We start from the raw sequence: 17,771 nt of genomic DNA, 5'->3' as shown, positions 1-17,771 counted from the left end.
CTGCCTGAGAATACCCAAAGAGTACAAAGACTTAGGAATTTTCAGTGAAGACAAATGCAATGTGTTCCCCCCACATCGACCTACGGACTGTGCAATAGAATTTGTGCCAGGGGCAAAGCTGCCTAAATCAAAATAGTATTCCATGACCCGTAAGGAGATGGGCGAATTGAGGAAATACATTGATACAAACTTAGCAAGAGGATTTATCCAGCCCACTAAATCTAAGGTCATGGCACCCATACTTTTTAAAGAGAAAAAGGCGGGGGTGAGGCTTTGCATTGATTTCCATGGAATTAATACAGTGTGCATGGAAAACACCTATCCCCCCCCCCCCATAAAGGACATGCTCAACCACCTGGCAAAGGGAAAGGTGTTTACCAAACTAAACCTCAGAGTTTAGTTTACTACCGCGTGCAGATCAAGGAAGGTGATGAATGGAAAACAGCATTCAATTGCCCATTAGGCAGCTTCCAGTTTAAAGTCATGCCATTTGGGCTACAGGGAGTCCCTGCAGTTGTTGTGGCCCATACATGGCCTGTGCAGCTAGTAGCTGATTCAGACGCAAGGAGGCTGGTGTGGTGCTGTGCCAGCAGCCTGTGCAGCTGGCACTCAAGTCAGACCATGAGGAGGCTGGAGAAGATATGGTGCCAGAGGCGGGGATTCAGCCAGGGCCTTCAGAACCTCCAGAAGTTCCCTTGAGTGAAGAGGACAAAGAGAAGGAGCCTCTTCTTTTTTTTTTCCAATTATTTTTTTTAAAACAGAAACAACATAAAAACATCAACCTTCCAAACACTTACAGACAGTATTTTGATCGGTGAAAATCATTTCATGCTCTCAAAATTTTCCAACTCTCATTATATGACAGATATTCTTACCTCTAACAAAAAAACAAGTGCTTAAACATTTTATCCAAATTTCATTTCATATATAATATTTCATCTCCATACTTTTTTATCTATCCATTGATAAAATAGCCCCCATACCAAATAATATTGTTTATCTTCCTGTTCTCTTATTTCAAATGTCAATCTACTCATTTCAGCACAATCCAACATTTTCTTAATAATTTCTTCATCGGTAATCATCTTCTCTCCTTTCCAGTTTTTTGCAAATACCACTCTAGCCGCTGTTAATATATTCACAATTAAATATTGTAATTCTTTGTTAAATGTCTCTAGTAAGATCCCTAATAAAAATATCTCTGGTTTAAGGTCAATATGTCTCTTTGTCATTTTTTCCAACCATGTATGTATCTTAGTCCAAAATCTCCTTGCTTCTACGCATGTCCACCACATATGGTAATAAGATCCTGGGGTCTGATGGCACTTCCAGCACTTCTCCAATTTGTTCTTGAACATTCTGGCTATCCTCGTCGAGGGTAAATGCCACCTGTAAAACATCTTATACAAATTCTCTTTATATGCTGTAAACATTGTCATTTTATAATTATGTGACCACAATTTTTGCCATTTCTCTAAATCAATACCATAACCAAAATTTTTCCCCCATGCTATCATTGACTCTTTAACTTGTTCTTCTTCCAATTTTGCCTCTAGCAAGTGTCCATATAACTTTTTAATTACATGGTCATCAGAACCCATCAATATCTAAGGTAGTCAAAACATTATAAATGCCTTCTTGTTTGAGATCTTCTCGATATCTAGAAAATATTTGCATATATGAAAACCATTTTAATTTAATTAGAGATAAAATAGATAGTACTAACCCCACTCATTGTGGAGGAGCAAATAAAATGGGGACCTTAAATAAATGGATGTTTCAAAACGGCGTGGTGGATGTCTGGAGAGAAGTGAAAGGAACTGAAAGAGTGTACACTTTTTACTCTAAGATACATAATACATATTCAAGAATTGACTATATCTTAGTTTCTAAAGATTTGTTGAATAATGTGGATAAGATAGATGTGGGAATTTTTAAGGATTCTGATCATGCAGAAGTTACGATGGAAATAGATTTTAATTTTGAGAAAAAAGGAAGTTGTTGGAGATATGATGAAAAACTGTATAAAAATGAGGAGGATAAAAAATGGATATTTAAAAAATGGGAAGAATGTTGGAGATTGAATGATAATGGAGAGGTTAAATTTGAAATTGTCTGGGATGCGATGAAAGCAGTGTTTAGAGGGGAAAGTATCAAGTTATCAAGCAGAAAATATAAAAATTATAAAAATAAAATTGAAAAAGATAAAAGCCAGATTAAAGAATTGGAAAATCAATTTTTGCTTACTAAAGAAAATTTTTTTTTGGAGGAATTAAATTTGCTAAAAAATAAATTGATAGAAGAAGATATAGAATTGGTAAAAAAGAATATGAGATATTTAAATAGGAATTTTTTTTGAATTTAGCAATAAAAACTCTAAGTTATTGGCAAGGATGGCGAAAAATAAAAGAGAGAAGAGAGAAATTGGAGCCTTGATAGATGATAAGGGTATAAGACGCTATAAAAAATTAGAAAAATGTGAAGTGATCAGGAACTTTTTTCAAAATTTATATTCGAAAAAATTAATTGATCGGGGAAAACTGAGAAGCTATTTAGAAAAACATGTTGTGAAAATTGACCAAACATATAAAGATTTAATGGAAGAAGATATAACACAAGACGAGATTAATGGAGTAATACAAAAAATAAAATTAGGGAAAGCTCCAGGTGAAGATGGATTACCTGCTGAGTTTTATAAAGAATTTAAGGAAATAATAATACCAAAATTGCAAAAACTATTTAACGGAATTTTACATGGTGGAGAAGTTCCGTTGTCATGGAACAGAACGGTGATATCTATAATCCCTAAACCAGATAAAGACTTAGAAAGGATTGAGTCCTATCGGCCCATCTCTTTAATTAATCAAGATGCAAAGATATTTACTGCCATTATAAATAATAGATTAAGTAGATTTATAGATAGATATATAAGTTATAACCAAGTAGGTTTTGTGAAGGGTAGATACATGAGTGATATTGTCAGAAGAGTATTAAATATTATAGATGTTGCTGAATATAATGCTGATAAAATAGGTATAATATCATTAGATACTTTCAAAGCTTTTGACTCTGTACAATGGGAAACTATTAAAACAATTGTTGAGGTACTAGGTTTTGGTAATAAGTTTATACCTGTTATTTCAAAACTGTATCAAAAAAATAGTGCAAGAGTGAAGGTGAATGGAAGGCTGACAGAAGAGATAAGATTGGAAGCGGGTACAAGACAAGGATGTCCCCTGTCTCCAACATTATTTTTATTAGTTATGGAAATTTTGACTAAAATGATAGAAAAAGATGAAGAATTGGAAGGGTATAAGGGATATAAGATAAATCTGTATGCGGATGATACTTTGATTATTTTGAAAGATATAGAGAAAGATTTGAAAAAGATACATAAGCATTTGGAAGAATTTGAGGAAATGACAGGTTTGAAAATAAATTGGTCAAAATCTGAATTATTAATGAATAATAATGGTAAGGAGTGGGAGAATATGCAAGAACAACTTGGGATAAGGATTAAAAAAACATTGAAATATTTGGGCATAACACTTTCACTCAAAGTTAAAGAAATGAAAAAATTAAATTATGATGTGGTGATGAATGAAATTGAGAAAAAGATAGATAAATATAAAATGATAAAGTTGTCTTGGTTTGGTAGAATTGCAATGTGTAAGATGATGTTGTTGCCAAAGTTTAATTTTTTATTTGAGATGTTACCGTTAAACTTGACAGAGAAAGATATTGAAGGATATCAGAAGAAATTGGATAAATTTTGTAATGGTGGGAAAAGACCTAGATTAGTGAAGAAAATGTGGTATCAAAATCAAAAGGAAGGTGGATTAGGAATCCCCAAACTACTCAATTATTATTGGGCTTATGCTATTCGGACTGTGGTAAAAATATTTAAAGGTGAAGATAGTCATTGGAGAGATTTAGAATTAAAGGACATCAAGAGATTTGGCTCAACATGGTTTTTAGATAAAGCAAAATCAAAATGTGTAATTAATAGCTATTGGTTAAAGGGACTGAGTAAAATTTGGAACAAATTTGTTAAAATTTTAATTCCAGATATAATTTTCTTAGGGAAGACAATTGAAAATTGGCCGATTAAAACTAATATAAGTCGTGATAGGGTAATGGAAGATGAAAATATACAAACTATAATAGATTGGTTAAAAACTTCAGAAAATGAAAGGAGGAAAAAAGAAATCATTGAAAAATTGGGTTTAAGCTGGTTTGAAAAAATACAGATAGAAAAATGGACTAAGAAGGTAAGGGACAATTGTTCGATAAGTAGAAGTAAAACTGAATTTGAATATTTAGTATTCCAAATTATGAAAGATGAAATTGGGCTAAAGGGACTCGTTAGTAAGATATATAAGATTATAAATTTTGATGGAAAACCACAAAGGGTGATGAAGATGAATTGGGAAAAAGAACTTAATATTAAAATATCAGATTTAGATTGGAACGTGAATTGGAAGAGTAGAATTATGAAGACTTTATCTGTAAGGATTAAAGAGCATAATTATAAGGTTGTTTGGAAATGGTATTTGACTCCATTAAGATTGTCACTGATGGATAAAAAAATTAGTAAACAATGTTGGAGATGTGATATGGAATTAGGGACTTATGAACATATGTGGTACAAATGTGATAAAGTTAAAAAGTTTTGGCAACAATTGGAGGAAATGATATTTGAAATGATGGGGAAAGCAATAATATTGAGACCAGAAACTATATTACTGTTGATAATTAAGGAAATAGAACCAACAAAATATGAGAAGGAATTGATTAGAATTATGATTATAGTGGGTAGAATCATAATAGCCAGATATTGGAAATTAGATGTGAATTTTAGAATAGAAGAATGGTATTGTGAAATGTGGAAATTAGCTTTAAATGATAAAATGACATGTGATATTAAAATTAGAAATGGTGACTATAAAGAAGATATTTTCTGGAAAATTTGGAAACCATTTGTGGACTATGCGCTGGGAAAATTGGATGCTTCGGTACCTGTACCCCGAGAACGTGGATTTTGGCGATCATGAGGATATATCCGAAGAACCAAATCTTCCTTTCTTATGTATAGCACAGGGTGAAATATTGTATATGTTGTTTGTAATGTTAGTAATTTAAAATAAAAAAAATTATATATAAATAAATTAAAAAAAAAAAGCAACAACAAAAAAAAAAGAAAACCAATCCATCTTAAATCCCTGATCTTCTAAGTCTTGCTTTAATTTAAGTTCACCCTTTTCATCCAATAATTCACTATATCTAACAATTTGTTCCCTTTTGAATATCACTGGATATGAAAAAGCTTCAATTGTAGATACCCAGACTGGAATCTTCAAATAATGATATTTTTTAATCCTCTCCCAATTCAAAAGCAAAGCTTCACATATCTGATGTCTTCTAAAATACCCCTGTATTTTAGTTCTTTTATACCATAAAAAGGCATGCCACCCCATCAACAAATCATGTCTCTCCAAATTCAATAGTCTAGTATTTTTCAATGTTACCCATTCTTTAATCCACATTAAACTAGCTGTTTGGTAATATAATTCAGAGTTAGGTAAACCAAAACCACCCCTCACTTTAGCATCTTGTAACAACTTAATTTTTATTCTTGCCTTTTCCCCTTGCCAAATATATTTCAATATCGTTTTATTCAAATCTGTAAAAAAATCCTTGTCCAACTTTATCGGAATTGTCTGAAACAAATACAACATTCTAGGCAATATATTCATCTTAATGGTTGCAATTCTCCCAATTAAAGATAGTTGCAAGTTTCCCCATTTTTCCAAATCTTGTCCTATCTGTCGTTTAACCTTATTATAATTATTTTCCTTAAGAGAACTACACCTTGCTGTCAATTGTATCTCCAAATATTTTACCTTATTCGTAACTTGTATATTTGAAATCTCCATCAATTCTTCTCTTTGCTTTTTCAACATATTTTTAGTCATTATCTTTGTCTTTTCTTTATTAATTTTTAGACCAGCCACTTCTCCAAACTCTCCAATTCATTCTAGCAATTTATTTATTGATGTTAAAGGTTCTTCCATAATAAAAACCAAATCGTCTGCAAAAGCTTGTAACTTATATTCCTCTTTCCGAATTTTCATATCTTTTATCTCCTTTTCTTCTCTAATATTTCTGTTTAGCACTTCCAATGTCAATATAAACAACAATGGGGACAGTGGGCATCCTTGTCTAGTGCCTTTCTCTATTTCAATATATTCAGACAATTCTCTATTTATCATTACCTTAGCCTTTTGTTTTGAGTATATAGTTTCAATTGCCTGAAGAAATTTTTTTCCAAAGCCCATCTCCTCCAACTGTAACATCATAAATCGGCAATTGACATTGTCGAAGGCTTTTTGTGCATCTAAAAATATCAAAGCCATCTGCTTTTCAGGATGCGCTTCGTAGTATTCTAAAGTGTCCAAGATTATTCTTATATTGTCTCAGATTTGTCTTTTAGGTAAGAATCCATTTTGGTCAGAATGTATAAAATTATTCAAATATCTCTTAAGTCTTTCTGCCAATATCATAGCAAAGATTTTATAATCTGTGTTTAGCAGGGATATCGGCCTATAGTTTTTGATTTGTTGTGGGTCTGTCTCTTCCTTATGAATCAAAGTGATGTATGCCTCAGTCCATGTCTTGGGTATTTCTTTTTTTATCATTAATTCATTCATAACCTCCAGCACTGGGATCAATAGTAATTCTTGTAGAATCCCATAATATTCAGCTGGCAGTCCATTCTTAATTGCCTCAGTTAGCTCCATCATCATTATATTTCCATCCAATAACTTCTCAACCTCTTTGGGGATTTTTGGTAGTTTAGCTTTTTGTAAATACTGTTGAGGGTAAAACTTCCCTCTGCATAGTAGGCAATGGACCGGACAGCAAAGAGATACCTTGCTGGTTAAACACACAGATACTCACAGACTCTGAATGGTGAAAAAAAAAACATTTTTTACTCTTAGTGAAAAAACAAACTTGGTTTGTCAAAACAATGATAACACGTCTTCGAATAATCACTCTCCAACACAAAACATAGTTTGCTTACAGTTCTCTTCAGTCACACACAGTCCCTCTTCAGGAGATCAATCATCAAATAGCAGGAGCAGGAGTTCCCGGGCTTCCTGTCTACTTTTATGGCTGCCTGATAATAGCACAGCCAATTATTCTTCTTATATCATTTAAAGTCACAAACATAGTTTTTCTATATATTACCTACCCAACCGTAGGATAAATATCCAACAAATACCTTGCCACTTTATCCTCTTCTATCGCATCTTTCTTGTACAGTTGTGTATAGTATTCCTGTATTATTTTCCCCCATCTCTTTGTTTCCAAATCTACTTTGTCCTTGATGATCAATTAATTGTGTTATTTTCCTTGATTCTCTTTCTTTTTTCAATTTATATGCTAACCATCTGCCAGGTTTATTTGCATTTTCAAAATAATTCTGTTTAGCAGTTCTTATTTTTTGCGCTAATTCTTCCTTCTCCAGTAGATCTATTTTATGCTTTATAGTGTCCATTTTAATTTTTACATCTTTCTTATATGGATCTTTCTGGAGTTCTTTTTCAAGTCTTTTATGATCATCTCTCAATACTTTAAGGGTTTGTCTTTTCTTCACATTTCTTTTCTGTGTATAATCAATGATTAATCCTCTGGCAAAGGCTTTCATTGTATCTCAACGGTTTTGTATTGAAGTTTCTTTCTTATTCTCCTTTAAAAAAATAGTCCAATTCTCATTTCATTTTCTGTGTAAAATCTTTCTCTTTTAATATTGTATTGTTCAATGTCCATCTAGATCTGCCTTTTCGCCCTTTCCAAATAGCAATCACTGGATTATGATCCACCAATGTATTAGTATCTATATTCACTTGTTCAATATTTAAAGTCAATTCCATTGTTGCCCATATCATATCCAATCTGGACCAAGATAAATGTCTGTCAGAGTGGAAAGTATATTGTCTTCTTGATGCACAGGCGCGCAGAGCTGCCAAAAGGCAGGAGTGGCTCCTCAGGAGGAGGTCTTCTCGAGAGTAAGGCTTGGGGCTAATTGGTCACTCCCTTAGCCTATTTAAGGAGGAACGCTGACTGCAGCAATTTGCAGGGAACAACTTAGTTCACATACCTTCATGTCTTGTCTTGTCTTGTCTGGACATTTGAAACCATCATTAGAGACCCCTAGGCCATGTCTAGGCCAAACTTGTATTATCACTCTAGTGTTAAAATGTATTCTAGGGCAAAGCTTCTTGTGCTGCGAGATTCCCCCCTCTCGCAGGCCTGGCCCTCTATGTTATCGAGGGCCCACCTTAATGACGGATCTTGGGACCCCGAGAGGTGGCATGTCGCAAAAAGGGGATTGAGGGGTTTTTTAAAGACTTTTTTAATTAGACTTTTAAGGGGTTCTGAGGGTGGGGGAGGTTATGTGGGTTTGGGGGAAAACCCACGGGGGTTGGAGACCAGTCCGGCTGCTACTAATGGTGCCGTAGGGGGTACGGACTCTGGGGGAAAGGGGACTGTTAGAATGCCCTCTAGTGAGGGCTTTTCTATTAGCACGCTGAGTGGGAGGGGCAGGTATGGCGGGAGCAGGGGGCCATATCATGTGGTGGGGGCACGTGCTCGCTATCTCCGAGCGATTGCGTGCCCCGGTCCCCTTAGCTCTTCCCGTTCCCCAGGCTGCTTAGAGTCTCAGCGCCCGAGTCTCCGACTGATGTTATGTAATGCCAGGTCCGTAGTAAATAAAGCCCCCCTCATTTGTGATCTTATTCAAGAGGGGGGAGCGGACCTGGCAGGTATCACGGAGACCTGGTTGGGCCATGAGGGGGGAGTTCCCCTCGTGGAGATGTGCCCATCAGGCTTCTGTGCATTTCATCAGCCGAGAGCTCAGGGCAGGGGTGGGGGGGTGGCGGTCATTTTAAAAGAAGATCTTGATCCGAGGGAGACCACTGTACCTCAGATAGCCGGATGTGAGTCCCTTTTTGTGAAGTGGGGTCGTGGGGTGCAGATGGGTCTGTTGATCACGTACCTGGCTCCCTGCCACGTGGCAACGACCCTGCCCGAACTCCTCAATGTTATAGCCGAGGTGGCGGCTGATACCCCCAGACTTGTGGTCATGGGGGATTTCAACCTGCCATCCATCGGTGAGACATCTGAGGTAGCTCGGGAGTTCATGGCTTCCATGACGGCCATGGACCTGACCCAAGTAATTCACGGCCCTACTCATATGGGGGGACACACTCTGGACTTAGTTTTTATCTCTGGTCAGTGGTTGAGTGGCCTTGATATAGGGGATGTAGCTATTGAACCCTTGTCATGGTCTGACCACTCGCTCCTTCGACTTGACTTTCTGACCGCCGTACCCCGTCGCAGGGAGGCGGAACCGACCAGGTGGTTCCGCCCCAGGCGCCTGATGGACCCTGATAGGTTCCAGATGGAGCTTGGGCCATTTCCTGAGACTCTAGCTCATGACTCGGCTGACGACCTGGTGGCCGCCTGGGATAGGGCGGCTGCCGGGGCTTTGGACCGGGTCGTGCCTTTGCGGCCTCTGACCCGGCACCGAACTCACTTAGCTCCTTGGTTTTCCGAGGAGCTGAGGGTGATGAAGCGCCGGAAAAGACGCCTAGAGAGCGGTTGGAGGGCCAGTCGTTCCGAGTCTGACTTGACACTGGTAAGGTCTCATATTAAGACCTACCTAGTGGCGATAAAAGCGGCGAAATCTAGCTATTTTGCCGCTCTTATTGCATCATCAGATAACCGCCCAGCCGCCCTGTTTAGGGTGACCCGCTCCCTCCTCCATCTGGGAGCGCGGGAGGACCCCTTGCAGGGCCGAGCTGAGGATTTTGTACAGTATCTGGATGATAAAATAACTCAGATTCGGGAAGACTTGGCCGCCGACTGGGTTAGTTCAGACGAGACGACTGAGGCAGGCCTTGAGAGTGTTATCTGGGAGGAGTTCGATCCTGTGGCTCCCGAGGACGTGGACAGGATCTTGGGGTGGCTGAACGCAACCACATGTTTATTGGACCCGTGTCCCTCCTGGTTGGTGCTGGCTTCCCGGGAGGTTACACGAGGCTGGCTCCAGGGGATTATTAACGCTTCTTTGAGTGAGGGTGTCCTGCCGGCCGCCTTGAAAGAGGCGGTGGTGAGGCCTCTCCTCAAGAAGCCATCCCTGGACCCGGCTGTTTTGGCTAACTATCGTCCAGTCTCCAACCTTCGCTTTATTGCGAAGGTTGTTGAGAGTGTGGTGGCACGACAGCTTCCCCAGTACCTGGATGAAGCTGTCTATCTGGATCCGCTCCAGTCCGGCTTCAGACCTGGGTACAGCACGGAAACGGGATTGGTCGCGTTGGTGGATGATCTCTGGAGAGCCCGGGATAGGGGTTCTTCCTCTATCCTGGTCCTATTAGACCTCTCAGCGGCTTTTGATACCATCGACCATGGTATCATGTTGCGCCGGCTGGAGGGACTGGGAGTGGGGGGCACCGTTTTGCGGTGGTTCTCCTCCTATCTCTCCGACCGGTTGCAATCCGTGTTGACAGGGGGGCAGAGGTCGACCCCAAGGCGCCTTGTTTGTGGGGTGCCGCAAGGGTCGGTCCTCTCGTCCCTCCTGTTCAACATTTATGTGAAGCCGCTGGGTGAGATCATCCGTGGTTTTGGGGTGGAGTTCCATCAGTACGCTGATGATACTCAGCTGTACATTTCCACCCCAGACCATCCCAATGATGCCTTGGAAGTGATGTCCCAGTGCCTGGAGGCCGTGCAGGTCTGGATGGGGAGAAACAGGCTTCGACTCAACCCTTCCAAGACCGAGTGGCTGTGGCTGCCGGCGTCCCGGTATAGCCAGCTGACGCCATCGCTGGTTATTGGGGGCGAATCATTGGCCCCCACGGAGAGGGCCCGCAACTTGGGTGTCCTCCTGGATGTGCGGCTGTCTTTAGAAGGGCATATGACAGCCGTGGCCAGGGGGGCTTTTTGTCAGGTTCGCCTGATACGCCAGTTGCGCCCCTTTCTGGACCGGGACTCCCTACGCACGGTCACTCAAGCACTCGTCACTTCTCGTCTGGACTATTGTAACGCTCTGTACATGGGGCTCCCCTTGGGGTACACCCGGAGGCTCCAACTGGTGCAGAATGCGGCTGCGCGGGGGATTATGGGAGCGACGGGGCGCTCCCATGTGACTCCTCTCCTGCGCGAGCTGCATTGGCTTCCGGTGGACTTCCGGGTGCGCTTCAAGGTGTTGGTGATCACCTTTAAAGCGCTCCATGGCTTAGGGCCAGGGTACTTACGGGACCGCCTTCTGCCACCAATAGCCTCCCACCGGCCGGTTCGCTCCCACAGAGAGGGCCTCCTCAGGGTGCCGTCGGCCAGACAATGCCGGCTGACGACCCCCAGGAGGAGAGCCTTCTCTGTGGTGGCACCTACCCTATGGAACAATCTACCCCCAGAGATACGAGTGATCTCCGACCTTCGGATTTTTCGTCGGGCCCTAAAAACTTATTTTTTCCAGTTAGCCGGTCTGTCTTGATTTTAGGGTTAGTTTTAAAATTTTAATATTGATTTTAAATTGACAAGTTTTAAATTATAGGCCAAATTTATAAATTATTTTAACTTTATTTTTTAACTGTGATGTTTTGTATAGATGTTTTTATCTTGGCTGTTCACCGCCCTGAGTCCGAAAGGAGAAGGGCGGTATAGAAATTTGAATAAAGTAAAGTAAAGTCTTGCTTATCTTATCAGCTTTCTGCAAATTGCTTCTGGGCATTCTGCCAACCATAGTAAGTTTTCAGTTATTATTCTTTGAATTCTTGGCGGCTGTTAATGCAATTAATTAACAGCTGTTGTTGTAAAAGACTGGTTTATTCAGTAAACTAAGGTTTGAACAGACTTTGTGTGTGCTGCGTTCTTTGGGGTCCGTAGCTGGAGCAGAACAGTAGTGTTCATGCAACTCATTAATGAGGTGCTGCATGAGCACCTATACAAAGGAGTTCCAGTATATTTGGATGATATTCTTATCTTTAGCGAAACTATGGAGGAACATGTCACACTAGTATGGCAAGTTTTAAGAAAACTCCCAGCCGCTAAGTTCTATGCTAAGCTGTCAAAATGCGAGTTCCACAAGACCTCTCTAGACTACCTGGGCTACCAAGTGTCAAATGAGGGAGTTGAAATGGACCCAGGAAAAGTTAAGGCAGTACTGGATTGGCAGCTCCCTCATACCCGCAAGCAACTTCAAAGCTTCTTAGGCTTTGCAAATTTTTACTGGCAGTTCATTCCCGCATTCACTGAGATAGCTCTGCTGCTTATGGAGCTATTAAAGACTAAGGGAATCAGCCCAAAGCCCCAGCCCAACCAACCCTTAAACTGGACCCTTGACTGTCAATGAGCATTTGAAAAGGGACTATTTTCCAAGGAACCAATCCTACAACACCCTGACCCCGAATGGCCGTTTGTGGTGCAGGCCAATGCCAGTGATGTCACAGTAGCCGCAGTGCTTATACAAGAGAGTCATCAGGGCCAACTGCAGCTTTGCACCTATCCGTCCAAAAAATTCACAGACACAGAACAGCGATGGGCCATATGGGAGAAAGAGACCTATGTGGTCAAATGGGCTCTCCTCTCTTGGTGACACTTTTTAGAAGGCAGCAGCATGCCCTTTGAGGTCTGGACCAGCCACAAGAACCTAGAGGCATTAAAGACTCCTTGAAAGTTGTCCCCTAAACAAGTCCGCTGGGCACAATACTTCTAATGGTTCAACTTTGTTCTAAAACACATTCCAGGAGAAAAAAACAAGCTAGCTGATACTTTTTCAAGAAAACCCCAGTTCAACAGCTGATGGGAGGAAATAGTGCATGCAGTCTTACCTCTTTGCAACCAGCAGCTCAAGTCACTACTAGAAGCCAAGCCCAGAATTGAGATGACCCAAAAGGGGACCTGATGACCGCAGCCCTTAAGTCCACACTCCCTGCTGACCCATGGACTAAGACAACCAAGACACCCTCTGCAGGATCGGTTAGTTTGGAAGAGATCTAAACTGTATGTCCCAGGCAGCCTAAGGCTACTGGTACTATAGCACAGTCACAACTTCTGGTTGGCTGGTCACTTTGGGTTTTTGAAAACCTTTCACTTGGCAAGGAGACCATTTTGGTGGCCAAAAATGAAAGCAGACATGGAAGACTATGTAAAAAGCTGCTCCACTTGTGCAGCCATGAAAACAAGACCAGGAAAAAACCCTGGTTTACTCCAACTGGTAGCTGACCCCAGCTGACCATGGGAGGAGATCGCCATGGATTTTATAGTTGAATTCCCCAAGAGCGGAGGGAACACTGTCATTTGGACAGCGATAGATTTATTCTCTAAGCAAACTCATTTCATCACTTGCTTGCTGGATTACCCTCAGCTAAAAAACTGGGATGAATGTTCATCAAGCATATCTATAGACTGCATGGAGTGCCTCGCCAAGTCATTTTTTTTAATTGAAAAATTTTAAAGAATTTTACAAATGTTTTCCCATCCCACCTCCCCCTTCCCTCCCCAACCCTCCCCCCCAACTTCCCAGAGCAAAATACAGGGTATAGCATTCAACAAACGTATACTAACATAAGCTAACCATCTATAGACTCCTATCTTCCTTTTGTGCTTTAACTCCCCTTTTACTTGACTAAATATAAGTACTTTTCTAAAATCTCTATTTTCATTCATAAACTATTTGAAACTTTTTAGTCCGATATTTGTTTTGAATATAGTCAATCCATCTTCTCCATTCCAAAATATAGCTTTCATTTGAATAGTCCTTCAAATATGCTGAAATTTTGGCCATCTCAGCTAAATTTGCTACTTTTAGTGTCCATTCTTCAATCGTAAGCAAATCTTCCTTCTTCCAATACTGCGCCACCAAAAGTCTTGCTGCAGTTATTAAATTTAAAATCAAATTAGTCTCTATAACCGTACAATCTATAATTATACCCAGCAAAAACAGCTGTAGGGTAAACTTTTATCTTCTTTTTAAGAATATTTTGCATAATCCACCATATTTTTATCCAAAATGCTTTGATTTTTTTACATGTCCACCATATATGATAATACATGGCATCATCACAATCACATCTCCAACACTTAGATTGTAAACTTGGGTGCATACGAGCTAACTTTTTAGGATCTAGATGCCATCTATAAAACATTTTATAAAAATTTTCACTCAGATTTTGAGCTTACGTAAATTTTACATTTCTAACCCATATTTTTTCCCATGTTTCCATCATTATTGGTTCCTCAATATTTTGTGCCCATTTTATCATACAATCTATAACTAATTCCATTTCTGAATCTATTTCTATCAGTGTATTGTACAACCTTTTTATATGCATTTGACTCTGGTCTCTGATTTGTTTTACCAAGTTTTCATCCATTTGCATGATACCAATTTTCTGATCCTCTTTCTATCTAGCTTGTAGCTGTCCATACTGAAACCAAGTTTGAATTATTCTTTCTTCTTTTAATACATTCAAAGACTTTAACTGTAATGTCCCTCTTTCCATATTAAGAAACTCTTTATATGTAATCACATCTTGTTTTTGTTCTACATTTATATTCTCTATCGTATGTCTGGGTACTGCCCATTTGAGTATCTTATCATTTAGTTTGTATTGATACTTTTTCCAGACACGCACTAAAGAATTCCTTAATATATGGCTTTTAAAAGTCTTATCCACCTTCTTGTCATATAATAAATAGACATGCCAACCATATAACAAGTCATATCCCTCAATATTCAAAATTCTTTCTTCTGTTAAATTAATCCAATCACTGATTGCTGATAGGGCAGCTGCTTCATAATATAATCTTAAATTGGGCATTTTGAGACCTCCTCTTTCACGTATATCTTGCATTATCTTTAATTTTATTCTCGGTCTTTTCCCTGCCCAAACAAAATTATTAATACCCTTCTGCCATTCCCCCAAATTTGCGTCTTTTTTGAGTATTGGCATCATTTGAAAAAGAAATAAAAACTTAGGCAAAACATTCATTTTTATTACTGCTATTCTTCCCAACAGGGACAATTGTAGTTTTTCCAATTATCCATCTCTTTCTGTATTTTTTGCCATAATGGTTCATAATTATACTTATATAATTTTACATTTGAAGTTGTAATATAAACCCCTAAGTATTTAACCTTTTTTACTATTTCAAATCGTGTTACTCTTTCTAGTTCTTCTTTTTGGTTAATAGTCATATTTTTAGCTATTATCTTTGTTTTCCGTGTGTTTATTTTAAATCCAGATACTTGTCCATATTGATTAATTATATCCATTAAACCTATAGCCAATTGCACTGGTTGGGTTAAAGTAACAACCAAGTCATCTGCAAATGCTCGTAATCTGTAATCATAATGCCTAATTTTAATTCCCTTTATTTTATCTGACCCACGTATTTTATTCAACAAAAGTTCCATAGTCAAGATAAACAGTAGCGGAGACAGGGGACATCCCTGTCTTGTTCCTTTTTCAATTTTAAAGGTTTCTGTTAAACTACCATTGATTATTATTTGTGCCGTTTGTTTCTGGTATATTGCCTTAATAGATTGGGTAAAATAATCTCCAAACTGCATATTTTCTATTATTTTCATTAAAAAATGCCAATTCAATTGATCAAATGCTTTCTCCGCATCCAAAAATATAAGCACTGCAGGGACTTGGTTATTCTTCCCCAAATACTCCAATATATTAACAATTTGCCTTACATTACTTTTCATTTGTCTCCCTTTTATAAATCCAGATTGATCATTATGAATCATCTGTTGGATAACTAACATTAACCTGTTTGCTAATATTTTAGCAAAAATTTTATAATCTGTGTTAAGAAGTGATATAGGCCTGTAGTTTTTTGGCTGACTATGGTCTTGGTCCTCCTTCGGAATCAAAGAAATAAAAGCTGTTCTCCAAGATGGGGGTACATCTCCTCCAAATTGTATTTTACTAAATAATTCCTTAAGTGGTTCCACCATTTCTAATTGCAAATTTTTATAATAGACGGCTGTCAATCCATCTGTTCCCGGGATTTCCGGTGGCAATGCGTCATTGATGGCAGCTCCTTTTGGAGCGCTAGCCCCGCGATCTCATCAAAGCCGCTAAAACAGCGAAGAACAGCTGTTTAGCAGCTTGAAAATTTTCCCCTCGGGAAAAGAGGGGAAAGAGAGCAGCCAGGCTGGGGTAGAGCTCCCCAAGAGTCCCAGGAATAATCCTTGGGGCGCGAAGTGTGAGAGCTCCCTAGAAGCCTGACACAAGCTGCGGACCCGGGACGCTTCTGCATTTAGCAGAACAAGATGCCATGACCATCCCTGCAACAATTTAACAGAATTTTGGATACAAAAGCAGGCAGAGCGAAGTCAGGAGGAACTCCAATTGCAAGTATCAAACTTTAACTCCTGTGTATTGAATATTTCCTTCTTGATTGCTGTGGGAAGAAAGTGAAAGGAAATGGCGCCGAGCCTTAATTGGGTGTGGTAGCGAAAGTTAACTTCAAAGTATTCATCTGTGCTGATAGTCTCTGCTGCTAATAAACAGAACTTGTTTCAAAAGAAAGAAGAATTAAATTGGACTGTAGATAGATTTAAATTTACTGAGGACTGAAACTAAATGGAAATTAAGTTAATTTCTAGGTTTGGCTGTTGTAAAAGTTTTAATCTGGAACTGAAAATTGGAAAATGGCTTTCAAGCAAATAAAAACTGCTGGGACTAAAATTACAGTGACTTCCCCTATTCCACCACCCAAACCGCAATTTTTGACAGCTCCAGTAGAACCACAAGCCTTAACCCTGGAAGCCTTGCAGCAAGCCTTAAAGCTGCAAGCCTTCTCTTTAGAAGAAAAAATTACTTCTGTTCTTGATGAAAAAATGAAAGTGGTGACTGATAAAATGGATGAAGTAACTGGAGAAGTGACAGAAATTAAGGATGAAATTCAAGCTCGAAACAAGGCAATTAGAGAAGACATTATTTTTGCATTTAAAGGTTTGGCAAGCCATATTGAAGGGTTAGATGAAAGATTAGAGGAAGTTAATCAATCAAACGTGAATTTGGAGAATAAAATGGCAGAGGTTCAGACGCAGATGGAAAAAGCAGACTCAGAGGTGATGATGATACAATATAGATCGATGGAATTAGCCATAAGAGTAAGAGGCCTGAAAGATAATGCCCAAGAGAACCTGAGAGAGATCTTTGCAGAAGCTTTTGCACAGATAACTCAAGAAAGAAAGGAGGATCTGGATTGGCAAATGGATAAAATTTATTGTGTTAATTCATGGGTGGCCAGGCAGAGAAATTTACCAAGAGACATTGTAATTTACTTTACAACAAGGAGGCTAAGAAATATGATATTGCAGGCTTCCTACAAAAATAAACTTCAAGTGGCAGGCCAGGAAGTTTTAACATAAAAAGAAATTCCTCCCAAAATGTTGAGAGCAAGGAAGGACTATGCTTTTGTGGTGGATGAACTGAGAAAACGTCAGATACAGTATAGATGGGAGATTCCAACTGGATTGGTGGTGGATTATTCGGACAGAGATTTTGTCTTAACACATCATGGAAGGCAAGGGATTTTTATTTTAATGTATTAAAGACTGGAGGTTCTTCTTCTCCAGAAATCAGAAGAAGAAAGGAATTAGAGGAAGCAAGAATGAGAGTGGAAGAAATTACCCAGGCTCAGGCAGAGGCTTAAGGAGGGGCTTTGATGCTTGAAGATTT

This window comes from Pantherophis guttatus, chromosome 5, assembly GCF_059756535.1.
Source record: "Pantherophis guttatus breed Tessera chromosome 5, ASM5975653v1, whole genome shotgun sequence".
NCBI lineage: Eukaryota > Metazoa > Chordata > Lepidosauria > Squamata > Colubridae > Pantherophis > Pantherophis guttatus.
The sequence above is the reverse complement of the archived record's forward strand: the minus strand, read 5'-3'. Positions refer to the sequence as shown.